This window comes from Ursus americanus, chromosome 3 (genome assembly GCF_024610735.1).
Source record: "Ursus americanus isolate L20-20 chromosome 3, mUrsAme1.1.p, whole genome shotgun sequence".
NCBI lineage: Eukaryota > Metazoa > Chordata > Mammalia > Carnivora > Ursidae > Ursus > Ursus americanus.
Genome location: NC_142129.1, coordinates 46,379,538 through 46,407,430, shown reverse-complemented (window position 1 = coordinate 46,407,430; position 27,893 = coordinate 46,379,538). Strand labels below are relative to the sequence as shown.

The window sequence follows — 27,893 nt, the reverse complement described above, 5'->3', positions numbered from 1 at the left end:
TGCTGTACTGTTAAAAGTCTAAAGCTAGAAATCTTCGACTATACATCCAGGGTGTGGTTTATGCGAGAAAGAATATGCCGAACTCCCCCAGCAGACCCACACTCAGAAAAGGCATTGGCCCTACAGAAGATTGGCAGTGCATGTGTGTTTATACATTTTAAGTTAACAAGATGCTTAAAGTATACGCCTGTCATTTTTATGGTCCTTCCCCCTTACTCAACTTTTTAATCAACTACTACTCTCAATGGCTTCTACTGCAGTTAAAAAGCTCCTTGCTGTTCTCTTTATGTTGAACTCAAAAGTTGGCTTTAGTTTGATCCTTCTTTCTAGTTTCTCCTGAGAATCCTATGATACAAGCACAGTTCTTAAATTCTTAGTGTCTCTCTTAAGTCTATTGATAGTTTTGGCCTATATTATCAAATACACTTATTTGCTGCTAAATGTGATAATGCTGCTGGCACTATAACAGTAGCAATATTTGACAAGGGCTCCATTTGTGTCTAGACTCTGTACTAAGCACTTAACTAATACTGTCTCCCTTAATCCTCACAACAACCAAAAGAGTAGGTCCCATCAGTATTTCCATTTAAGAGGCAGATGAGCACAGAAAGGGAAGGTAGGTTGCCCAAAGTAACACAGTTAGTAGAAGGTAGAGCCGGCCTCTAACTCAGACCGAATCCATATCATAACTATTGCACTGTCTGTTCTTAAGTGTCTTAAGTCATTGTTGCTGCTTATTCTGTTTATGGCTCCTTTTGGGAGGCAGGGGTGTTGGGGAGCAAAACTGACCAGCTGCCCATGTTCCTTTATGTCCAGAAGGTGAAAGAACACTGGTCGTTGCAGACACTGTGTTATCTGTGAGCAGTTCTATTAAATCTTGAGAAAGAGACGCTGTAGATTATGCAGCATTATGCACTTAGACCAATAATCATTAATGCAGACGGTCATGAGTGCATGCTCGTGTGTGTGTGTGTGTAAGCACATGTGTGTACATGTGTCCCCTTTCTCTGCTGCTAATGAGGAACTGGCATTTTAGTGCCCTTTTGTGCCACTGTGCTTTTAACTGCTGTTAAGATAAGGAGTAATGTCCCTCCAGCTGTACATAATAGTGTTGTAATTCCATCAAGGGGCTTTGATAACTTCATAAACCCTGACAGAAAAGCTTGAGTGGATTTTCATGTCACCATAACACCAAGATGGAATTACAGCCTTAATTTACTGGGTGTACATTTTGGGGGGTACATTACTTAATGTTTAATCCTGTTAAAAACAAATCAGCTGATGCCATCTGGCTATTTCCACTTCATAGCGGCATCCCAGCCTCCCCACGATTTTGGATATTTGTTCGTCTTCAGCCTGCTCCTTCGGATTATTATTTTCTTCATTCTGGTAATTACCCTGATCAGCATCATGACAAGTATCTTGTGTCCATACAACTTTCTTCTTCGTTTACGGACCAGTTTCTCAGACACGATCCTGTTGGCCTCGTAAGAACCTCAGTACTTGCTTTCTTCTTTCCACTGGAACATCTGAAGTTTAGTTATTTGTGTTATATGGAGCAAATGTCTGTTGGCCGTTTTTTAAGAATAAAAGCAACGTGTGCACATTGAAACTTTCAGACAGTGCAGGAAGGCATAAAATGAGAAGTAAAGTTTCCTTTCCTTCTGCCTTTTTTAGAACGCCTCTCCCACAGGTGATCCCTGTGAATAGTTTCCTTTTATATCATTCCAAAAAATTGTTCGTATACCATAATTCATAGCATCCCAGAAAAAAACATTATGCATTTGTTTGATTGTCTATTCATTTATCTATCTCTCCCTTTTCTCTTTATCCAAAGGACATTGTTTGCCCCTTGTCATTTAAAAATACTTAATTATATATCTGAGGCATCGTTCCACATCATTACAAGCAGCTTTCCATCACTCTTTGTAGCAACCACCTAACAGTGTCAGTCATCCAAAAGTCTGTTTTTCAGATATTATTTTAGGTCATAAAATGTGTGGGTAAAGGATATCTAAGTTTGAAGAGAGGGGCTTTCATTGGCCCCATCTTGGTCAGGACAGATCTCAATCCAATGCACCAGAAGAACAGGAAATGGATTTTTTTTGGTACTGAAAATGACTTCCTGTATTTTGTGTTTACTAGAAAAGTGGATCATTCCGAAAACGTCATGCAATATGCCACATTCCTGTGTGACTAGTAGGAGTTGAGACAAGAAGTGTGCAAGGTGTTCAGGGGGGCACTCTGGACCAGGCGCCCGGAGACCAGTCATATAACTTGGAGCCTTTCTGGCCTCCATTTTGTTTTTTTGGGTGTGGGAGGGTCATTTATCTAGGCCTCGGTTTCTCCATCTGCAAAACCAGACAGTTTGGTAGATCTAATAGAGAGTGAATGGAGGTTAGGAGAATGGGTGTTTTTTAAATTCCGACTCCATCAGTGAATTGCCGTGTTGGGCAAGTTACTCAAACAGATCAGAGCTCAGTTTTCTCACCTGTAAAGTGGGATTAGTCATATCTACCTCATATGGGTGCTGTGGTCATTAAGTAGGGTGATTATTTTTGCCTTGATAAATGGTGAGTTTTATGAGGACTCTAAGACTGCTTCACCATCTTTAGCTGATGAAGTAACTTTCCTTGGAGGTGGCTGGATTTTTAATGGCTATTATCTTTCCCGGACTTAGCGTTTATTGTTGTCCCATAGATTTCAAACTTCTAATGTAATGGAATTGACTTTGAAAGGTGACTTATAGGAACGGGGCTCATTGTTTTATAGTTGCATATTGTTCATTATTTTCTCTCTCGCAGCCTGGCACATGGGGGTGTTTTGCAATCCTGGTCGATCCAAAAATCTGCGAGCTTTGGATGTTGTGTTGGAATGCTAGTTATAGGAGGCTTTCAATGCATTCCTGACTCTGGGAGAAAGGTGTACACTCTCAGATGTGTGTTCCAACTCACTTTCCAAAACTCTAGCACTTTCTCTTTTTAACAGAATAGCAGTCCATTGCAGATTTCCTAGCATGCATGCCTTTTTAATTTAACTTATGGTCTAATAGACTTCCTGCGAGGTGATGCATACTCCATAAAACACAGACACTCAGCAGACGCTGACACACTTGCCCACTCCTTTAAAGTATGTTAAAAAAAAAGTGGCAATATATTTTCTTAAGAAAACAAGTTTCTCCAGAGGATAGGTCTTCTGAGATAAACAGTGCACTCTGGGGAGACATCCAGGATAATGCCCAGGCTCGTCTCTGCACAGCCCTGAGCCTGCAGAGCTGTCATTTGGAAAGTACACTGTTGCCTCCGAAGATACTGCCCGCACTGGGAGCAGAGAAGGGAGTGGGGGCGGGGCGGAAAGCTCCATTAACCTAGCTGGTGTGCAGAGGCGGCAAGACACAATATAAATCTAGAAGCTGCTCTGCTTGGTGAATGCCCCTGCAGGAGTTAGAGTAACAGACAAATTAGCATAATGTAATTGGTTGGCAGGGTCAGCCCCTCTCTGTGAGCATTAGCCATGGGATGGTAGGAAGAAGCAGATAAAAGATTGGGGGGCAGCATTTTGTCTGTCACGGTGAAGAAGGAGCTTTCATTTCAGCACTACATAGATCAATTGCCATCGCCGAGACAGCCGGATTCTTCAAGTTAGTGAAGTTCCCATTTTTGAAAAATTCCTTCCTTCACAACCAAATCTGAAAAGTCCACTTCACTCCCCCCCACCAAAGCCAAAACCCAAATCAAACAAAATCAAACAATGTAACCTATTTACTCCACCGACTTTTGAAAGTTTTTTCTGGAACTTTGAGGACTACGTGTTATCTTTTGACTGATATGTCTCTGGGTGATTACTTTGTTTAAATTACCTCACTCATTGCCTACTTGTTGTGCAAGCACTACCTTGTTCTTTCCGGGGGAAGCGAAGATCTATTTCTTTTCTTCTGACCTAAGCATCACACCAGCCGATGCAGAAAAGGAGGCAGAAACACTTTCTTGTTCCCACAGCAGTTTATACCTGGGCCGTTCGGCTGCTCGTGTGATTTTCAGAAACAGAAATGTAGAAGGCCATTCACTGCTGCTGCCATATATTTTTAAAATTTTCATTTGCTTTCTTCATCTGAAAGCTTCCTTTCCGACTTCAGGTGCTGAGTTGAGTTAATCAACATTATTCAGTAATTTCTCAGGTCAGAGTACTTTGTCATCACGGGTTTGGGAAAATCTCGTCTGCTCTACTTTCTCTCCTCTGTCTTCAGTTCCCACACCATTCACCTCTCCTTCATAGCCACCCACTCCAAAATATTCATCATATGTTCTTTTTTTGTCAATTTTTAAAAAACGATTTTATTTATTTATGTATTTATTTGAGAAAGAGCACATGCGTGAGCATGGGGGGAGGAAAGGGACAAGCAGATTCTAGGCTGAGTGCAGAGCCCAGTGCGCAACCCCGAGATCATGACCTGAGCCGAAACCAAGAGTCGGACACTCAACTGACTGAACCACCCAGGTGCCCCTTATTTATTTTGGAGAGAGAAGGCGAGAGAGTGCATGTGCACATGGTGGGGGTGGGGGGGGGTGGGTGGGGAGGAGAGGGAGAGATAGACTCTTAAGCAGACTCCCCACTGAGTGCATAGCCTAGGCGGGGCTCGATCTCATGACTTGAGCCAAAATCAAAGAGTCAGACGCTCAACTAGCTGAGCCACCCAGGTGCCCCGTCATTGTATGTTCTTAAATCTGCATGTACCCTTGTAAAAATATAGTTGTGTGTATGTGTGTTGTTGAATGGTAATGTGCTATAAATCTTCTCCTGTTCCTTTTCTCATGCAACGCTGTTTTAAAGACCTATCCTTGTTGCACACTTTTTTGTTGCTTCTGTTATATAGCATTTCATAGCATGAACCCTCTCGTTTTATTTATTCATTACCACAGTCAATTTTCAAATATTTTTATCACCTCAGAAAGAAACCTCATGCCCATTAGCCATCGTTCACCATCCTCCATCCCCTCAGTCCTAGGCAACCATAGTCTACTTTCTGTCTGTATGGATTTGTCTATTCTGGACATTTCATATAAAGAGAATCATATAATATGTGCTCTTTTGTGACTGACTTCTCTCTGTATGATGTTTTCAAGGGTCATCTATTTTGTAGCATGTATCAGTACTTTTTATGGCCAAATAACGTTTTACTGTATGGATATACCATATTTTGTTTATCTGTTTATCAGTTGATAGACATTTGGGTTGTTTCTACTTTTCAGCTATTTTGAATAATGCCATTGTGAACATTTGAGTACACATTTTTGTATGGACGTAGTCCTTATTTGTCTTGGGAATATACTTGGAGTAGGATTGCTGGGTCCTATGGTAACTCTATGTTTAAGGTTTTAAAGATCTGCCAGACTGTTTTCCAAAGTGGCTGAACTGTTTTACAGTCCTAACAGTTTGGGGCTTCCACGTGGGGTCCATAATTGCAACGACAGACTATATTGCTGACCTTACATGAGGTCAGTGGTGAAGACCTGGTTATTTGAAAGATGGGGGATCTCCATGGAGCTTGTACGTGGGCTTCAGTCTCTATGTGGCAGCAGTTCTCATCTAGGGTCACCTTTTCCCATCTCAATAGCTCAGTTTTAGGCTTATTTTACAGGTAGTTGTCTGATTAATTTTTTCCACTGAAAATCACTGAGCTGCTCAGGATTGGAAATCAGGAAACATGAATTCAGGCTCTGCTTTTGCCACTTACTCGGTTTCTCAGTAAATTGTCTGGTTCTGGCTTCTTCGTTTATAAATTACATGCGTGTGTATGGCACCACCCTTAGTGCAGATAGTTCTAGTGGTTGGGAAGAAAAGAGGAGCAGGTTGGGGGCCAGAGCTAGAGGCTAAAGGTAGAGCCCAAGGAGTTGACAATTGTTAATTCAAACCTGGCCTTCCAGGCCGTTATGATCGTACATTTGTCAAGGTAGGAGGTGAACATATTTATAGGTTGACTTGTAACTATAAACAATTTAGTCATGTGGGATGTAGACCTCCATTTGTATACTTGCCTTGTACCCTACAAATAGAAGGGGCCTGGGTCATGACCATGATCTTTATATGGCCCTGCATGAGAATATAGGGACATATAGCCCATGCATATTTAATTTCCCTAAGTTGATCCTGGGTGTTTTCCAGAATGACCACAGAAATGTACATTATGATAGCATATGGTTCCTAAATCCCCATATCAGCACCAACACTAATAATAATCCATGTTTCTATTTTTTGCTGTTCTCATTTTACTTTGCATTTCTCTGATTACTGATAAACTAGTTTGAACAGCTCTCCATATATGTTTTGGTCATTTGGGCTTTCTCTTTTTTGAATTCCTGTTCGTATTTTGTATCCATTTTCTACTGGGTGTACTACGTCTTTTTTGTTTATTCTCAGGATATATGCACGTTATATATATATATAGAGAGAGAGAGAGAGAGTGAGAGAAAAGCCAATGACTTTTAAATTGTAATGGAGTCAGAAAAAAGCAGTAGCTTCCTAAAAAAAAAAGTCAGTGTTACTTAAAAAAAAACCAACCCTGTATCTACATCTATACCTATATGAGAAATATGTGGCAGATTGTCTCCAACATAACTTTCAAGCAGTCTACTCTTTATAATTACATAGATTCAGAATGTATCTTTCTAGATTGCTGCCTGTTTCAGTTAAGATTATGTCCTTTTTTCTTAGGAACAGGTTTGAGACTCGTCTCGCCTGAAACCCATGTGAGTGTGGAGGAGATCTCCCCTTCACTCTCTCTTCTTTCTCTCTGCTGTTAGGGGAGAGGGTTTGCATGGGGTGGCAAAGAGGCTATTGGATATTGTGGGGCATTGCTTCTCTCGAATTGGTGGAAGGAAAGTGAAGGCCAAGGAAGCTGTTTTCAGTGGCTGTGTCACCTGACCAGAGCTGGAGCAAGAATTCAGACAGAGCCCTTCTTCGTATGCACAGAATTCTTTTGACATCTTGAAGTTCTGTGTTTGGCCAACATGATGTCCTCAGTCTCCCCTTTTGGAATAATATCTACTTGTAGTGTTTGTCTCTCCCATTTTATCTTTTCTCTGTAGGTCAGGGGGCCACATCTTGCTTTAGTTTATATTGCTTCGTCCTTTAACAGTGAGTACAGCAGTGATTAATCTCATCCCCATGGAAATGCTACCTGATCTCTAAGGCCCCTCTTTAGTTCCTTGTTGAAGAGCTCCCTGACTGCTCTAACCAACAACCACTTTTTTATCTTCTTGTCTTAGTCAGGGTCTTCCAGAGAAACAGAACCCATAGGAGATATATATCTACTTCTCTGTCTCTATCTCTGTACAGAGAGAGGAGAGAGAGAGATGGGGGCGGGGAGGGACTAGAAAGTCTGAAGCTTATATAGAGCAGGCTGGCAGACTGGAAATTCAGGCAAGAGTTGATGTTACAGTGTTGTTGTTAAGATTTTATTTATTTATTTATTTATTTATTTATTTATTTATTTATTTATTTATTTATTTATTTATTTATTGGAGAATGAACGCATGTGTGGGTAGGAAAGGGAAGGAGAGGGAGGAGAGAAGCTCCAGCAGACTCCACCCTGAGCACAGAGCCCGATGTTGGGCCCAATCCCAGGATCCTGAGATCATGACCTGAGCTGAAATAAGAGTCTGACACTTACCCAACTGAGCCTCCCAGGTGCTCAGTTGTGGTTGTATGTTTTAAGTCCAAGATATTGTAGTTTTGAGTCCAAGATCTGTAGGCAGGAAATGCAGATAGGGTTTCTATATTGCAGTCTTGAGGCAGAATTTCTTCTTCTCTGGGAAACCTCAGTCTTTGTTCTTAAGGCCTTCAACTAATTGAATGAAACCCATTCACATTATGGAGGGTGATATGCTTTATTCAGTCTTTGGTTTTAATGTTAGTAAGATTTTAAAAATGCCTTCACAGCAACATCTAGTCTGGTGTTTGACCAGACAACTGGTCACCATTGTCTAGCCAAGTTGACCATAAAATTTACCATAACACCTCAGGACTCTTGAACCACTCATTTGGCCTATAATCATATACAGGCTAATGACATCTCTGGCATTATCTTCTTTTGACATTTAACTTTTTTTAAGTGTTTAAGGTTTGTTTGCAAACTTCTTGAAGACAGGGATCATATCTTATACTTCTTATGGGCTTTCTAGGGTACCTAGTGGGATGGTACACATGTTGCCCTTAATAAATTTTTGTCAAAAAAAAAATGAGTGGACAGAAGAAGTGGCTTTTTGAAAATAACATCAAAATAAAATATTTAGAGTTAAGAATTGATCTTTAGTATTTTGTGTCCTGTTCTTTTTACTCCCTAGTTACAAACCAAAAGACCTCAACAAAGTCTCCAGACAATTTTTGATTGGAATTTTAGTAGAGTCAACTTTTTCCCCAGGCAAGCATTTCAATTCCCTCCTCTGGGAATCAGCTTGAGTTTAAAGTCTGAAACTGGTCTATGAACTCCATGCTGTTCTCTTGGTCTTTTTCACACCTGAAACACCTGGTCATTGGTGGGACATTTTATGTCTTGAAGGTTCCTTTTGGTTCATGCATTTCCATCATTTCTAGCCTTTGCTAGCTTCCTCTTTCGGACCCTTGACAATTAAATGCATCCTGCTCCAGTGTATTTTGGGGCATTAGATCCTAACTTGGGTGAAGTGCAATGGACCTGAATTCTGTGGTTTTCTTAGCCATTGGTGAAATGTCTCCTAGTTAAGGCTGTATATCTCAGACTTAGACAATAAAATGACTGTTGTCAGTGACAGATGACATTCATGGTGCCACCCTAAAACAAAGAATAATTACAGTAAGATAATTGAGTGCCAGGACATTGGTGGGGCCAATCGATATATAGAGAGTTAAACATACAGTCTTACACGTGTTGGGAACTTGCCAAAATTCAGAGCATAGAAATTCCCATGATGCTAACTAGCTCAAGAGATAAAGCTTCCAAAACATCTGAATTTCTACTGCTCTTTGGAAAACATAGCAGATTCTTCTTTTTCCCAAATTGTGTGGTTTTTTTTTCTTACTTAGTTCTTTGTTAAATATTACCACACATTATTTTTGCTATCTGTTTTCTCCAGGCCAGAGGCTCCCAAACTTTCTCGGAATTTAGGCACTGTCTGTGTTTCAATATTTTTTTCACTGGACGCCTTGGCCAAAAGAGATAGATCATTCTGCTTAGTAAGTAGTTAGTTCCAAGCAACTTAATAAGTATATAAACATCTCAGTAGCTATTTGAAATAAATAATAACAGGTATTGAAGTGAAAGAAAAAAAGAATACTTTTGTTTCATTTTAAAATAACCATAATTACTTGCTCATAGGATGTGTGTACCTATTGGGCTCTCCACACCTTCCCAAACTGTCAAATCAGAATGGACAACACCACCCTTGTTTTCTGTCCCACAGTTATTTTTGCATGGTATTTACTTCTTATCACAGCAACCACCAAAAATCCAGCTTTGCAAAATTGTGATATAATCCAAAGGAATGCAGTTTGACCTAATGTTGAAACCCTGACCGCCTCTGAGTTTGTGCGGCATGCCATAGATGTCAAGTATTGCCATGTTTCCCTCAAACTTGAAAAGCTCTATGCAGCACCCAGGGCCAATGAAGCGCACAGTTTGGGAACTGCAACTCTAGATGTTAAGTGTGAATTATTGGATCAAACGTGAAAATCTGTCAACTCTAGGAGGAATGGGAATTTCTGATTTGTACTTAAGACTGAAATTTCTCTTCAAGGGATCACATTCTAAGACTTATACCTGTGCACCTAGCTGCTCTTTGCTTAGGAAACTATATGCCTGTGTTGCGGACAACATTTCTCCCCTCTTTTCATTCTCTGTCTTTTGAAATACACACAACTTGCTATGTTTCTCTTTGGTTCTTCGTCAACAGTCCTATTTGCCAAAACATTGCCTGGTGAGCAATGCTGTTTATTTCACTGGATGCCTTTTGTTTTTGCAATGTCACTGTCTGTTTTATTTTGGTTATTAATTAGTATTAAGTCTCCTGAGCATGAGAAACTTAGTGCAGCACCTCCAGATGGGGAAGAGCAAGTGCCGTTCTCTCACGGAGGTACACACCGCGGTACTTGTCATTTTTGATGGTTTGCTTCCAGCCTTCAGCCATCCGTGAGCCAGCAAAGGTCACATGAGCTCAGACCGAAGAGTGCATCAGCCACTTGGTTGGTTTCTCATGCCTGTGCTCCAGCCTCTGCAGTGGATTTTAATACCTTGGCCTTTGGCTGCTTTTCTGAAGAAGTCTCATGACATCACTAAGCTTTAGGATTGATGATATCTTAGCCTCACTTTATGTCCCGATTTTCTCATAAAGATTTTGCTCCTGCTGCTTCTACCGTTGTTGCTCTTGCCATTGTTTCTCCTTCTTCTCGTCTCCCTTCTTCTCTCTTCCTCTTCCTCCTGCTCCTCCTCTTCCCCTTTATTGGCCACCTCCTCCTCCTTTACCTGGCTTTAAAACATGTCCAGGGGCGCCTGGGTGGCTCAGTCGTTAAGTGTCTGCCTTCGGCTCAGGGCGTGATCCCAGCGTTATGGGATCGAGCCCCACATCAGGCTCCTCCACTGGGAGCCTGCTTCTTCCTCTCCCACTCCCCTGCTTGTGTTCACTCTCTCTCTCTGGCTGTCTCTCTCTCTCTCAAATAAACAAATAAAAATCTTAAAAAAAAAAAAAACAAATATGTCCACTCTTTCCCTTGCAATACCTTAGCCCCAGAGAAGTGAACACCCAGCCGTTGGATGAGTGGCTACTGCAGCAGGAGGTCAGCACTGTCTCCCAGGTCCCTGGATCTAGAACATTTTTCCAAAGGACAGGGAGGATAGGAATAGGAGCACTGCCCATTCGCGGAGGTGGCTTAAATCAATGTTGGAATCAAGATGGCCATCATGAGAATTTTTTTGCTTTCCAATTTAATAAATAACTCTGCCAGATGCCGACCCAGTTCGCTCGCCTCTGTCCCTTCTGCCTTCCCTGACTCCTCTCCTGGAGCGCTAGCCCGTTCCCTCTCTCCCACCAGTCCCGTACCACCTCGATGTCTCCACTTGAATTTCGCATTCCACTTTTGACTCCAGCCTGTAAAATGTTCTTGTCGCCGTCCCCAGTCAGGTGGATACTGCCATAACTCCTGTGTGATATCAATAACCCACGCTAGTGAAGCCAATGAGGTAATTTTCCCTGAAGCTCTAAATATAATTTAACAAGTTAAACACTGTAACATTGTGGTGAATGTGCTATTAAGGGACTGTAAATTGCTTACAAAGCATCAATAAACACAGTGCCCTAAAGCGAGGGGCTGTGAAGACTTCATAATCTAAAGCAGCACTTGGAGTATCACCCCGAGGCTTTAGCTTCACGTCAGATAAAAACAAAGCGGCTGAAGACTTTAGTTGATGCCAAATGTACGGAGGAACACAACAAGCTTTAGGGGGTAATTACTTTTTGAGTGCTTGACGTGGATTTGCTGGGAAACACATCTGTTATCAAATTTGCCAGTGATTAATATGATTCTTCCATTTCCCCAGAAAGTGGGGGAAGTAAAGTGGCCGCTCCTGAGTGCCAAGGGAGTTGGTATGTGGCCCCTGTAGCTTCATGCTGTGTCATTTTCTTGGGATAAGAACAAGCGTGTCAGTATACTCTACTGTCCCACCTTGGGTTAGACCCTATAGGATTATGTGTATAGAAAAATATTTTGTGTAATTGAATTATCTTTGGTGTTGTTGAAAGGATGCAGAGTTTTAAAAGTTAAATGGCCTCTGTTGGAAACGAGATAATTCATATTTTAGATTTTGCAAGCCCTAAAACTTCTTTCCCCTTCCTTTTCCTTCCCCTGATGTGCACCTAACCATAGTCAAATCCTTTCACAGAACACACTCCTTCTGCAATTCCTTCTCAGGTTCATATCCTCAGCCAACTGGTGACTAACCCTTTTTGTGTTTTAACTGTTATCCACAGTATTTGGTCTAAAGTATTTGCATTTGAGTTCTGGAAAGCTCTTAGCATTTTACAAATGTTACCTCATTAATCACACAGCCATCAGACTGACAGTGTTTGCCTTATATTAAAAGTGGTGGAAAAAAGAAAGCTCCGAGTGGCCCAGAGACCTGACCAAGGTTGCTTGGTGAGTCGGGGGCGAGAAGGAGAGAACTTGCCATCTCAGTCACTGTTCCATCCCCTAGCCCCCACACTCTGTCACCGCCCAACCCCACTCTCTGGGGTAGGGCCTACAGGTCTGTGTGATCTCAGGGTCACCTCTGTGATTTCTAACTGTTCTGTTCTTTATTTCTGACTGGCTAGCTGAGTTGTATCTTAAGCTGGGATGCAAGCCCCTGAGGCAGATTAAAAAGTTCCTTTTCTTTCTTTACCATCAGGGCTATCCCAGGATTATGGGACTTTCTACTTTGTGCCCTTGGGCTCTAGTATGAGATACTAATTCCCTGATGTCAGGCAGTAGCTGTGAGGGAAAGATGCATCACTGGGGTTCAGAACAACTCGCAGAATTCCTTCTGTTCATACACTACCATGGCCAGGTAGCAACTCAGCTCTCAGCCTGCCCCTCCCCCCTTTCAGTCCTATCCTTCCGCCCCATGCCATGTTGTCTAGGGACTTTGCCCTTCTGGGATGCACAGGGTTCCTGCTGCCTGGGCTCATCAGCATGAAGGTGTTAAGAAGATGGTGGAAGGAGGGAGATGATGCAGGAATATTTCATCTGGGCTTCATAGTCCACTCGGGATGGCTCTGGTCGGGAGTTCATTCTCTGTGGTAAAGTGTGAGGTGAACAGGATCCAGGAGATACTTCTTACACATAGATTACTAAACCTTTTCCAGCTGGGAAACAGGTCACTGTCCAGAAGAAGTTTCCACTGATGCCAGCCATCCAGGCTCACTAGTCATATATCCCCAAGCATGGCAGGCATGATCCAGTTTTCTTTCCCAGCTTTCCTCATACCTATAGGATACACTCAAAGTGAGCTACTTACATCTTGACGACAAATTATAAAAACACTAAGATCAAACAATTGTCTAAAGAACAACTTCATCTTACTTCTGAGTGGCTTTAGCTAATTTCCAAAATCTGTAGCAGTGTAGGACAACCCCTTCTCACCCATCCTTAATTTATTTCTTAAAACACAGTCCAGATATACCACGGGAGATGCACCATAACTTTCCTTTCTTTCAAGTAATGCATTTTTGTGTAAACACGTTGTTTATGAAAGAACCTTTTATGGATGCTTTGTGTTGCCTTTGTGTTGCTCAAGAAAATATAATTTTAAAAGAATTCTCCCCAGCCTGGCATGTAATGTTTCATTAGCCAACATAACCTTGTTTATTTGCTTTTTAAAATTTTATTTGGGAAAGGAAATCAGTTTGCACCCCTGACATGCTGCCAGGTTCCTGTTTATAAGCACACAATAGGCAGCTTGGAGGGGGCAAAAATATATAGTTTATGATTTCAGCATTAAGTATGACACAATCTGTGTATGAAACCATAGAAGCAATAGTGTTTTCCTGTCCCTGCTGCCATGGTTTGCAGTCTCAGCTTTTTATCCGAGTATTATCCAAGTGTGCACAGAATAAATGGTCCTAATTGTGCTGGGCACTTTAAGTGTGAGGAGGAATTGTCAGGACAAAAGGAGCTCTTTGCTGGTTTTTGTTTTTGTTGAGAAAATACTTGGAGCAACTTGTTGAGACTCATAACTGTGCTGTGCATTGGGGAGGCTTGACGGGTTCCTCCAATGCAGTTAAGAGCGTCCTCAGAGCTTCTGCTGCCAGAGATTCCGATCGGTTGCAGGGAGACTAGTCGGTGGGGCCTGAGCGCTGGTGTGTCCATTGTCAAAGAGAATCCCTTTCCCTTCACTCTAAACCCTGAGTGGTCATTCTGAGAAGATGGGCATCTCTGGACTTGACCCTCACTCTTGCCTCTTTTGGGTGCCTGTCAGTTTTTTGCATCCCCAAGATGAAATAATTACCTTGTTAGTCCAACATATCAAGGTCTGATTTGAACATGAGATAAAGTCACTCCCTTCACTTCACAGAAATAAAACTCTAAAATCATTCATCATAGCCAAAACATCACTGAATGAGGAGTCAAGAGAGCAAGACTTTTGTCCTGTTTCTGCCTCCACTTCGATGTGGGCTACTCTCCCCTGGCCTCCATTTTCTTGTCTGTCAAGTCAAGGAGTTGGGATTAAAGGCTCCCTATGACGTCTTTCAAACGTAAAGTTCTGAGAGTAGCTACTCAGAAGCTTCCTTTAAAAAATCTTTTCCTTGGGGCGCCTAGGTGGTTCAGTCAGTTGGGCGTCCCACAAGAAGAGTTCTTGATGATTTTAACCTCAGTAAAAGGAAGGGAAGAGAGGAAGGGGAAAGAGGTGTGTTTTAACCTTGACAGCACTTCTTCAGACATGGAGCCTAAACCTTTATCAAAAGTGGAAGTATGGGGTCACATATAAGACAGGGCATCTATGAGGGCCCTGAGGCTTTGGGGACTGGTTCTCCTATGCCAGCCGAAGGGAGATCAGACTTTCTGCCTAAATGTTGTCCTTGTTTCTTAAAAAGGAGAATGGAGAGTGAACTAGGTACCCAGGGAAGTCAGTATATTTTTTGATTAATTTATTTATTTTAGAGAGAGAGCAGGAGACAACACAAGTGGAAGGGGCAGGGAGAAGAAGAGAGAATCCCAGGCAGGCCCCGCGCTAATCGTGGAGCCCAAAGCAGGGGGGGACCTCATGATCCTGAGATCATGACCTCAGCTGAAACCAAGAGTCAGACACTTAATGGACTGTGCCCCCCGGGTGCCCTCCAGAGAAGTCAGTGTTATGTGTAATTGCAGAACTAACTTCTAGGCTAAGACGTTTAGCCAAGATGGAGATAATACAAGAGATTCAAATATTTCGTGCTTCATCTTTTGTTCTGAACAGGCCGTTTACCAGTGGTTACTAACCTTTAGAATGGCTTTTCATACTCAGATTCTATGTGACGTTTAAAAGCAGAGTTAAAATTTTAAATTCATCCATAGGAGTTTGAAAACTATTTCATAAAGTGATTAGTAAACTATATAGGTGTGGAAAGACATCTGAAAAACATTTCTTTATACATAGGCCTGCCATTGGACTTCTTTAAAAGTAACCAGACAACATTCATATATTTGAAAAAACAAAAACTTATCTGTGGAGCAAAACCAAACACACACACACATATATATTATCAGCTTATGGACGTATCGATGTATCAACACATAGCGAAAGAGGTGAAGGCTTTTGTCCAAGGACTCACTCACTGAAAGCTCCAGCAGTATGGGCGTGGCTCTTATATGGGTCCCTGACTCCTCTAAGATCTCATCCGATCTTTATTTTAGAAATATTATTTCTTCGTCTATCAAATAATCGGTGATTTGTTCCTCCTTGAGGTTGTCAGTAGAGCAGTGGTACAAGAGGATGGAAATGAAGTCAAGATGGAAAATAGAGGACGTTCAGGTTGCCGAAGAGCAAGGACCTGGAGACTTGGCATTCTAATACAAGAGTGAGAGGTTGCTGGGGGAGCTTATCTAGATAGAGACATTTCATTGGCATTAGTGCTTCTATTTAGCAAGCCAGCCCATAAATCCTGACTGTCCAGAGTAGAAAAATGCACCTTCCACATGCTCTCACTTTCCTGTCATCTGACAACTTCGGTGGAAAGAAGCATTGAACTCAGCACTGTTCCGGCTCAATGGTACACCAGGTGCCAAATTCTTCCCTCTGTGACTCCCACATATAAAGCTGTTCTTATTCCAAGCTTGGTTGTTTCACCAGGAGGAATGTAGACAAGTTGGAAGCTGTGTCCTAAAAGTGAGACCTTGTTTCGAGGGTGCGTAACTGGGTTCAGAGGAGCTGTGCTTGGCCCAGCGCATCTTTGTGGGGCGGAGCTAGGTTGCCTGGGTGCCCTGTGGGACAGGCTCTGCTCTGCCTCGTGTTGTTTTTATCAGTCTCATCAGGATTTGTTAAGCACATGGATAAATGCAGAGCAAGTTCAGTTGGTGACAGTCCTGCCCTTACGTGGTTTAAATTAGAAAGGAAATAAACATACAGATAACATTTTTTTTTAAAAGTCCTGGTAGGTGGGGTGGAGTGCAGACTGTGTCACTGCGGCCCAGTGGGGTTTCTGATCTTGTGGATCTCTTGCAAATCATCATGTATGTATATATATTATATAATGTGGGTCTATATACTATAATGTATGTGTGTGTATGTGCTTGTGTATAGAGAAAATATCTGGAAAGATAGAGTAAAATATTAGTTTTTTCTGGCATGTTAGGTGATTTTGTTCCTTCCCACTAGTTTTTTTCCTCCTAAATTTTCCCTAATGAGCAAGTATATTGCTTGTGAAATAAAGTAATGCAAGTTTAATCAAAACATACTTGTACTAGATGTTTTCCATCCAAGCCCATTCTTCCCCTTTTCCACTTTGCTCTGTGCCCTGAGATGCTGATCTTTAACCTGTGTTTTCCTATTGTATTTGGGCCAGCGGCCACAGAACTACTATAGCAGGTTCCAGAGAAGGAGAAAAGGGAGCTTTGGTGTCTGTTCTCCCAGCTGCTTTGGTTAGTTGTCTTCTTTGACCACGGTCCTGCCAGGTGCCCTATCCACACAGCTCTGTCCTCCCTGGTCTCCTGCTAATCTCTCTCTCCCCTGACTGAGGTCTGGTAGCCTCTCCCTTCTCTCACTTCCATAGGCCTAGGGACGCTAACAGCTCCCCACTGAAATTGGCCGCAGGGTACTGTGCGATGGCTTGTGGCTTCCCTGCACTCTGCCCACACCTTTGCGAATAGTTCCTTTATTAATCACGCCTCAAATTATGCAATTTGAGTGTGCCGTCTCTTTCCTCCTGGCATCCGGCGTGATACAGCAGTCAAACTCTCTCATTGAAATTGTGCATGGTCCTGCAGCAAGTCTGCCCGGACTAACTAAAGCATCAGCTTCTTTCTGTTCGACTAGAATTTTATCAACGCTGTGAGACAGTAGTGTCTGATGGTACAATACAGTGAAATGAGATTTTAGAAATTAAGGAATGTGAAAGCTTCAAAAGACTGGTAGGGGGAAATGAATTCATGACTTTTAAAGAAGTATTTGTAAAACATGGCATCTCAGGGAAAGAGAGATAAAAGAGATTTCTGGTGGTTTTTAAAAAAATGGAGTCATTGGATTTTCTGTGTTTTTTCTTTTCTTGCACATTGTTTTAAGCATAGGGATCAGAAGTGGTTTGGTGCTTTTGCATCGGAGTAAGTGAGGGAGGAATCGGTGTCATAAACGGGAAAGGATGAACTAAGTAAGGGAAATGTGGATTCAGGGAAGCAGAGTTGTAATCTCAGAGTGCCCAGCCTTAGACGTAGGGCTCATTGGGAGGTAACATTTGAGCAAACATTTGGAAGAAGTGACAGAAGGAACTGTGAGGATAATGAGAAGCAACCTTCCCGTTGTGGGGGTGCAGCCAGTGCCAAGGCTACTGTATGTTAGCACAACTTTAGGGAGATCAGCACATGTCTAGAACAGCATGAATAAGGTAAGGAAGGACTAATAGGAAATGAGATCGGAGTGACAATATGTGGTATCATGTAGGTTTGAACACGTACCTTGTATGCCTTGTAAACATGGAAACCATCTTATTGACCCCCATTGCACTTTTCTGGACGCCTCAGGATCCAGAGAATCCAAATTACTGGTAGGAATTCTTAATTTAAAAATTGCTCTTTCCAGAAGCTTCTTGGGGGACTGTTGCGTCCAGTGGTGTCCAGTGCCCCCATGCTACACAGCGAGTGCTGTTTAGTTTGGTGTGGTCAAAGTAAAAATGTTACCTCTTTCTATTAGGATTTCATCAAGTAAGACAGACTAAATCTCTCATTGATTCCCTATGTTGCATTATGTAATTTGGTTTTTCGTCTCAGACTTAACAAACACCGGTAGCTATGATTCAGTTTGCTTGGAAGCAATGGCGATTGAAGTGAACTTGTCTTCCAATAAAACATCCACTTCCCAGGATAGAAATATGCTGCTTAATTAATATCGATCATTAGCACAGCATAACAGTAACTTCTGTTTGTAAAGTACCAAACAATTTACAAAGCAAGGCCATTCATGACAAGCCACCTGACGGGTTCCACCAGAAGTGATACGAAGGGCAGGCACTCTTATTCTCTATTGTTTCAGAGGAGGAAGTCTATCTTGTAGCACATTTTCCTTCCCACTGAAGATCACATTTCTATTTTATGTTCAGAGCATGCTGTTGCCAAATATTCAGGAATGCAGATACCCAACCAATGCTCCAGGCAGGGGAGTTTTCAAGCAAATTCATCTTAGCGGCCAGCCCTACGCTCCAGCTCTTTTGGCCTGGAGAGAGGAGCTGAGGAAGGGGGGCTTGGGGGAGGGAAAGGCAAAAAATCGCTTCTCAGATCTGCAGCATATCACTAGCAGCTTTCAAAAGAGTGCTACATTTGTATTTCTGGTCATTAAATCAGTGTAAGTAAGTATTTGGTTCTCTTTGAAACACTGAGGAAACAGACCCTCAGCGTCCTTGTGGCAGTTGTAGGTGCACTCTTACTTTGAGTAATTTTACATTTCCTGGGAAGAAAGGGAGAGAGAGAGGAGTTTAACAGTTCTAGAATGGGCCTTTTGCCTCTCGTGTGGCTATACCAGGTTCTTAGTGTGCCTCCTCAGCATTTCCCTGTATGCTCAGTGCCCCTTCCACAGTATTCAAGAACCTTTTCTTCCCTGTGCCGTGCAGAAATGTGAGCCTGGTAATGCCATCGGTGCCATGCACGTCCTTCCCCATCCCTGACTTGGGACCCCAGTTCCTTCCTTGTTTGTCAGCACTTCACTCTGGCTTTTCCTGTCTCTCTTCCGGTTACTTAGGGAGGCCTGTCTTGCCTCACTTCAAGCAGTGATTCGAATTGACCAAACACAGGGCAGTTTGAGGAGAGTGTTGCTCTGTTTCTGGCCTTCGTTGATATGACTTATGAGGATTCAAATCAGCAAATACTATCTCTTTATATCTCAGGCTTAAGATGACCGTGTGCCCAGCTCGGGAGGGCTGGAAATTGCAAATTGATTGCTCTTTATTCCTGTATCATCACCTCAGAAATCACGATTCATTTCTCCATTCGGTCATTGGTTGTCTAGTTCATTGTTGGCACTGAGCTGGGTGCTAGTGATAGGAGAGAAAATGAGACAGACACTTTCCCTTCCTTCCAGGTAAGGGAAATATGTATGTAACTGGAATCAATAATGATAAATTATACATATATATATATATATATATATATATATATATATATATATCACTGGAAATAATCATGATAAACATTGTACCTTATGACACATGCTATAAAGGAAAGGTTTGGGGTGCTGAGGTAGAAAGTAATAGGGGAGTTTCTTTAGTTAGGAAGGTGACATTGAGAAGGTGATACTTAAGGTGAACCTGAAATGAAGAGAGGAAAGCAGTGTTTCCAAGCGTGAGGGGATGTCAAAGGAGAGAAGAGCAGAGGAGGTGGGATAATCCATATGCTATTAGGGCTCTTTTCAAACCATTACTGTATCTTTGCTTTATAGTTCAAAGGAAGCAAGGCCATACTATCCTCCTTCGTACTTGAGAAAAACACTATCTGTCTATCAGCCTTTTGTTGTTGTTGTTGCTTGGAAGATGGGACTTAGCTACGCAGAGAGCAAATTCCAGGCCTGGAGACTGTACCCATAAAGGTGTGAAGGGGAGAATTTGAACTCCTGAGTTGTATAGTGAGTAGAGAAGTGTGGCTGGCATGGAGGGTTGGCACAGGGGACAGGGGTGAGAGATGAGACTGGGTATATAGGGCCTTTGAAGGCAAGGCTAAGAGTGGGCTTTAGCATTGTAAGCAATGGAGAGGTCTGGGAGGTTTTAGAGTTAAGGTATGGCATTGGGAAAGTGCTGATTTGTACCAATTAATTGGACCATGAGGTCTGGAGTGGTCTGGGAGGATACAATATTTTCAGTGGCATTTGACTAGTTTCTAACTTCCAAGATATCTGTAGATGCATCAACCACAGAAATGTGCTCAACTGTAATTCTAGCAACCTGAATGAAGAGGCATCCTTTCCTTCCTTTTAACCCATGTGATTATATTTAGCAGAATTAACCAAGACAATAAAGCGAGAGGTAAGAGGGGAGACACTGACAGTGCATGGCACCAAGAATCTGAACAGGAAGGAGCAGGATCTTTGAGAGACACCCAAAAACTGTTTCTCACAGTCAAGGGTGGCACCTGAGAAGACATTTATTGTCTTGAGCATTTTACTACAATATTAAATGAATAGCTATAAAATTCTTACAGGGGTGGTTCAGGGCTCTGTTGTCTAAACCCAGTATTAGAAAGGATGACAGAGGTCTGGAGTTGGAGGAGAGCACAGTCCGGTCAGACGGATCTTGCTGCTGTGAATCCTGCAGACTCGAGTCTAGAACCCCACTCGAAGGCGGGGCTGCCTACTTCCTGGAAACGGGCGAGTTGCTAAAGGCCACCGAGGGTCACATCAGTGTGCAAGCTGCCTTTCTACCCTCTGTGAGGGAAGTTGCCTTGGAAGTTGAACTTGATCCAAACATCAGAGAAATGATCTCTTTCTCAGCCTTTTTCCTTACTCTGGGAACTGTTGAAGAAGGTGAACTAACATCAAAGAATGAGTGAGTGAGAGTTGGTTATTTGTTTTGGTAGTTTGATAAAAGTATTGTTCAACAGTATTTGAACTACGGCTTTCTTCCCTAATCTTAATCTGCCCTGTTCAGTGTAAATCAGTCTAGAAAGTCTACGCAGGCAACATGACATTAAGACAAGGATCACTAATCGACACCTTTGAAATGAATTAATGGTGTATTCCCAGGCTTTTGTAGGTATGAAGATGGTGGTGATGACATTGACCCTAGTTAGTGGTATGACTATAATTCTCAGGATCTCTTACCATTAATAACTTCTTTTAATGTCCCTGGAAAGGATGTTAGGTACACTTTATTTTTTGCCATGTCATTTTCCACTAGAAAATATTTTTACAGCAAGACTGTAGAGGCAGGATGGCTTAGTAGGTAAGAGCCTGGACTCTGAAGCCAAATGGCCTAGATCTGAGCTCCTCCACTTCTTAGTGGTGTGACTTTGAGCAAGTGACGTAACCTCTGTGCTTCAGTTTCCTCATCTGTAAAATGAGGATTAGTAATCCTATCTACCTCCTAGACTGATAAGGATTGAATGAATTTTCTGACATATGGCAATGCAGTGTAAGTGGTAGCCATTATTAGTATTAATTCTATTAAAATTGGTCTCAGGGAGTAGCCACCCAAAATGAGCACTGCTCTCTGAGCTCCACATTTGGAACTATACACTATAGTAAACAGAGGAAAAGTACATGTATGCAGTCGGCACTGTGCCAGGGCATCTGTCATTTCATATGAGACTCACTACAACCCTGTCCATTAGAGGATTATCTCTATTTTAAAGATGTGGAAGGTATGGCTCAGCGAACTTATGTTCCAGGTGATATGGAGCTAGTCTGAACTCGAGCCCTATTCTGGTGCTCATGTTTTCTTTCTGTACCATGGTTCCCCTTAGGACTCTTCTGGGATAAGTAGAAAACTCTGAAAAAGCACAATTTAAAGATTTTATTTATTTATTTGACAGAGATAGAGACAGCCAGTGAGAGAGGGAACATAAGCAGGTGGAGTGGGAAAGGAAGAAGCAGGCTCATAGCAGAGGAGCCTGATGTGGGACTCGATCCCGGAACGCCGGGTCACGCCCTGAGCCGAAGGTAGACGCTTAAACGCTGTGCCACCCAGGCGCCCCTGAAAAAGCAGAATTTAAATGTGCATGTCACAGCTGGGGTTTTCATAGAGCTCTGTACTCTCTTCTCTCTTCCCCCTCCCCCCCTTGCAAAGGTTGCCTGAGATGGTTTCTTGTCTTATGTTGTTCCTCTTTCACTATGCGGCTACACTAAAGAGAATGTTATGGAAAGAGAGGCAGCTGGCATGACCCTGGTCTCTTCCCCAACCCCACCATATTCCCTCTAATACTTCACTGTCTCCTCTGTCATGAGCACCTTATCCCCTTAGTAGGTTTCAAAATATTCACACTGGTATTCCATCTCCTGAGAGCACCAGAAAGGAAGAGTCGGAATCCTTCTGGAATCCTTCCTAGACCTCCAGAAAGCTTCGTCTCTTCTGGAAGGTTAGAACTTTTATTATCCTGTGAATGTCTCAGACATCTTTTGGATGCAATTCATGGATGTTTACATCTGGGAAGTTCTGAAAGTCTTCATAACTGCCCGGGCATCATTAAGATGCAGACAATTCCAAGATTGCACAACTCGACTTGTAAACGCGTGTCGGGATGACCCTGGCTCTTTACAGAGAAACCTATAAAGTCTCCACACCTTGGCAGTTGGACAGAATATAGATTTGAAGATAACATTTTGGGACCTTATGGGAAACAACAACCTTTTCCTTGTATGCTCCAACTTTTACTTTCATTTGTGGTCCACTGCCCTTTATCCCTCATTACCACACCCTGAAATTATAGGTATTTGTAAGAACATACATTCATATACATCGGGTTGTTTTTTTGCATATTGTATTCCAAGCCCATGCATGCAGAAAGACAATTACCACTCTACCTCACGCTCACTGAGTATGCAATCAAGGCTCATTATGCCCCCGGTTCTCATCCCATTCACACCCTTTATGTCTCAGAACAACAGTGAATGGAGAGCAAGACATATTGCAGGATATGAAGGGAGGAAGACGTCAAGGGAACATGCAGAGAAATTGGAACCAAAGAGTGAACAATTTAGATGAAAATAGTTTGTGGAGTTTTCATCTTTGAAGTTTGAGAAATTTTACTTTGTGTTGGATCCGATTCTTGAATCATGATCCCTTGGGTCTGGCATAAAGCTATAATTTTCGGAAGGCTCATTTCTGCAAAAGCTTATGGTTATGGAGAAAAATCAATGTTTGTAGGCCCATGAATCAGAGTCTAAAAAGTCTGTTTGGATATTTAAGGCCTCATAAAATGTAACATAGAAAGAGACTTGTGGAGTATCAGAGCCGGAAACAATCATGGAAACCAGGTAGTCCAGCCCCCTGCTTTTAACAATGAGGCAACAGAGCTAAGGGAGGTTGAATGATTTAGGTTACATGGCTAGAAGGAAGGGTAGAGAGCCAGGACTAGAACAGACCTCCTAACTCCTAAGCCAGTGTATTTCCAACATTATCACACATTACTAATCATTTGGAAGCACTGAGCCAAAGTATGAACCATGGATCACAAGTGAGAGAATCTTAGCCATAGAAGAGACCTTGAAGGTCATGTAGTGCCATCTCCCTCGTGATGCAGAAATCTTCTTGGTGACATCCTTGACAGATGGCCACTAGTCTCTACTGGCTTAACTCCGATGGCAGAAAGCTCAGTGCTTTACAAGGCAGCTTGTTTTGTCTTTGGACAAAAGGTTAATTTTGTATTTTTAAAGGATCAGTCCAGAAGGAGTGAGGGTGGCAAGTGGTGAATGACATATTTTTAGTGATAGTGAGGAATTTTACTCTCTTTATCATCTTAAAATGAGGATAACAATGCTGACCCTGTAGTGTCATTAAGAGGATTAAAGGTGCAGTTTATAAAGCATCTGCCATAGTGGTTGCTTCAAAATAAGAACTCAAATTATAGTCATAGTTGGCTTTTATCATCATGATCCCATTTTTTTGAAATTATGTCCTCTGGAGTAGCATAGACTATGTCTAATCCCACAAATATTTGAAAGCAGTTAGCATGACCCTCTAAGTCTTTTCTTCTTCAGACTAAATATTCCCTGATTCTTCTACAGTTCTTCCTGTGATGCATTTTGGATGCCTTCATTGCTTTCATTCCCTCCTATTTGTCAATTTCCCCCTTAAAATGTGGTGGCCAAATGTGGTCAGTTCAGCATGCTCTACAGTGGAATAAATACTTCTCTTGATCTGGACATTGCACTTCTCCTACAGCAACCTAGATTTATGTTAGCGTTTTTGGAGGCCAGATCACAAATTTGGCTCAAGTAAAACCTGCCTCTACTACCCAGAACATAAGCTATGCCTCCCAACATTGTGTCAACTGCGGATTTGACAAGCATGATTTTTACATCTTCATCCAAGCTGTTGATAAAAATGTTGAACAAGAGAAGGCCAAAGGCTGAGCCTCGAGGAGCCCCTCTGATCCTTCCCTGCCTGTTGACACCCATCCGCTGGTTTGGTGACACTGTTTCGCCAGCTCCAAATCTCTGCACCTATGCTAGCAAAAATAACTCCGCAAGATGTAGTCACTCGTTGTGTTTTTGAAATTGGATATTTAATTTATCCAGAGATAAAATGCCATTCTTTTATCAATGAAGACAGGTTTTGAACCCATAATTGGGAAAATGTGAACTCAGAAAATAATTTCATGTTTGAGTTACTATGTAATGCTTAAGGGAAAAAAATCATCTTCTCTTAATATGAAATGATAATGCTTGCCTAATTGTTTATTTTCCCAAACTGTTTTGAAATTACTCTCTGGGTCTGGGGCAAAGAGTGGGGGGAATTTGTGGATTTCATGTGTGGTGGAAAAAGGAAATTATTGAAGAATTAGAATACAAGTTTTAGGAGCCTTTTTCATCTCAGGTGGGGGTCACAGAGACAAAGAGATGTCTTAAATGTTGGTGGGAGAGGATGTGAGGTATAGTCCTGGATAGTTTTTAAAATTCTTTTTAATGATTCTCATTAAAGAGGTCATTCTTTCTTTCATTTAACATGCTTCCCTCTGAGGAAATCAAACCAACTTCTTTGTGCTACAGTACAGATCAGTTTTTCCTGGTTTTCATGGTGGAGATAAGGAATGGTTGTTGCCAACCTTTGAGCCAAAGTGCTCAAAGATTCAGAGCTCACCTTTTGGTATCTGCCTCCACGGGCTCATTTAATACTTTCTCAAAGGCTTTACTTTCCAGTCTATATTCCATGTTTGTGGCTTTCTTCTTAACTCTGGTGCTTTCTATTTCTGTAGCCCATAATCAAACAAGTACCTTAATATCTAAAAGTCTATTACTGTGAGCGTACTTTGAGATCTCAAGGTAAATAGATAATAAGTTAGCAGTCTCAAAAATTGACCAGGAAATAAAAGACCTCCTCATAATGACTATTTTAGGAATGTCATTTTATAGTTTACTCACCCACTCAGTCTTTATTGAGCATTTATTATATGCCAGGCACTGATCTAGGCAACAGAGGCAATGGGGAGTAAAGTCAGATTTAGTCTCTTCTCACACTGTACTTGTGTTCTCTAGGAAGAAACACATTAATCAAACCAAAACAATTGTGAACTTGTAAAAAGTACTGTGAAGGAGAGGGTACCCATCGCTGCAGAGGTCAGGGAAGTCTTCCTCATGTGATGCTTAATCTGAGATTTGAAGGTCGAGTCAAGGGAAGGGCTCAGGTAGCAGAAAACAGCATATCCCAAGCCCCTGTGCTGAAATGGAGTATGGGCAGTATGAGGGCAAGAAGGTGCTAGAAAGGTGGAGTGAAGAGCAGAGAGCAAGAGTGAGTATAGCATGAGATGAGCTGGGAGGTAGGAAGGGTCCCTTACAGGCCTTGTAGATAACAAAAAGAGTGCTCTCAGTGTCTTCTGAACCATGAAAGCCATCTGAGAAGCTTGTAGGGTGGGGGGTGGGGGATGTGGTTGGGTAAGGAGATTTGTATGATGGTGATTAGTTTGGTCTTTTGAAAAGATCACCATGGCTGTATATGGGCAAAAGGAGAAGGGGAAGCAAGTGACAGACCGGTTAGGAGACCAGTGCTGGTTGGGTGTAGGTTGGCGGGAGGTGAAATGGAAAGATAGAAAGAGATGAAGGTTGTGTAGGTTGCATTTTGCAATACTCGGGACTGCATATGGGGGTGATAAAAAAGAGGTGTCAAGGGTAACTCAAAGAGGGTTCATACATTTTATAGCCTTCTTTAGCAATATAAAGATTATTTTAAATTTTAGATTATGTAGCTCTATTCATAATCCTTGATAGCACAGCACAACAGAAGTAATTCTAAAAAGAAAGTTTGAAATCCTTCTGTGCCTCAGCTTTATTATTGGCAAAGTAGGTGACTGTGAGCAAGATGAAAAATTGTTGAGTATCTCTGAGGATCCAAACAACAGAGAAAAAAAAAAGTTTCTTATTGTTGTCTTCATCAAGGCCTTATTAAGACTCAGGGAAATATGTTTGTTAAGGCTCACTTTCAAAAGAAGTAACACAATAATTTTCATTATTATTTTAGTTCAATTCTCTACGCCTCCAGATCCTATAAAAAGAACTTAAGCATATCCCTACACTGCCCCTCCAACACAAATCACCATTTCCTTTCATCTTGCTTTAACCAACCACAATATTTCCCCGTGTCAGAAAACCCTTCCAGTGTATAGGAGGAGCCTTTGGACCGCGTGTGTGTATATAAGCCTGTTCATGCCTCTGGGATCCCACGATAACACAGTCGGCTCACAGTCTAAGCCAGATGCCCAGTTTCCATCTGGACTCCTGACAAACTGTGTGGTCAGGATTTAGAAATCAGAAATCTGGGAAAGGTGCAATGTGATGGACACAACCACCCCAAATACCATATATGTTATCACCATCATTTAACACATAGTGCAGGAAATCCTGTTCTTTGCAGAAGAACTTCAAAGAAGCACTTCTGGTTCTCCTGGGTAACATTTATTTTTTTCTTTGCTAACCCCAAAGCGCAGACAGATATATATTTTCCCTCTAGTAAATTGCTAGTGACACTCCATTTCTTTCCTGCCATCCTCAACCCATTGTCCAACTGACCTCTCGAATTTCACTACCCTTCTAGGCTGAAGAGCTGTGCTTAGCTGTTTACAGAGGCCCACTTACTTCCTTGGCTGTACCCTGCACGTTCCCTTTCTTCTCTAGGCTCTGAGTTTCTCACCTTTTAGCTCTGCTATGATGAGACTTCTTCTGCCCCCCTGTGAATCCTCTTGTTTTGTCCCAGTGACTTTTTTTTTCTAGGAAGAGCTGTCTTTTAAGATAGCTTTACCTTGCATGTTTTACTTCCCTTTTGCATTTTAAACAAAGAAACCTTCATTCAAATCATCAGAAATAAGCACAGGTTATTAGTTCCCTTCAGTGACTCAGATGTCTCATTTATGCCTTCACTAATTTATTCACGCAACGTCAGTTTACTGAGGGCCTACTGCGCTCCAAGCACCATGAGAGAGTTACGAAGACAAACATACTACTTTCTAGAGGAAGACAGTGAACAAGTGAATGAGCAAGCAGTTGTTGTTCTGTATTCCATGATTCCATAAAAATTGTTAGAGATCGATTTTATGGAAATGCAGCAGAAAATTGCAACTTTTGCTGTCGGCATTGGATTCCAGACACCTAGTCATCTGTTCCAGTCATCTATCCTCACTCTCCAGGTAGTAGGGCTTGGGTCATGAGTACCCAGATTATGATTTGGAAAAGTAGTCGTTTCCTGGGGGGAGTTAAGTAGGTGGTTGGCCACTCTCATAGGACTGAAAAAGAAACAATAACCCAGTGTGGTGTCATTCAAAGCGGGAAGCTAAGCAGTTCGTCACTAAATCATAGTATTGTGCACTTACCGCGGAAATCGTTTTCAAATGCGGTATATATCACACCAAGTCAGAGAAGAGATGCACCAAATTCAACCCCTCACGTCAGGATGGCGACAGAGTGATTAGTGAACTTCAAGGTATTTTCTTACGTGCTTTACTGTTAGGGTAAATAGTTATTTTTCATCTGCTCATAGTTGTAAGTTGTAACAAGATGGATGGATCCATGGCTT

General features: G+C 42.0%; 1 protein-coding gene across 4 annotated transcripts in view; it reads left to right on the top strand.

Annotated features, from left to right (window-relative positions):
- Positions 1 to 27,893, top strand: part of CREB5 (cAMP responsive element binding protein 5) — a 394,423-nt gene that overhangs the window by 120,215 nt on the left and 246,315 nt on the right. The window lies entirely within an intron of this gene.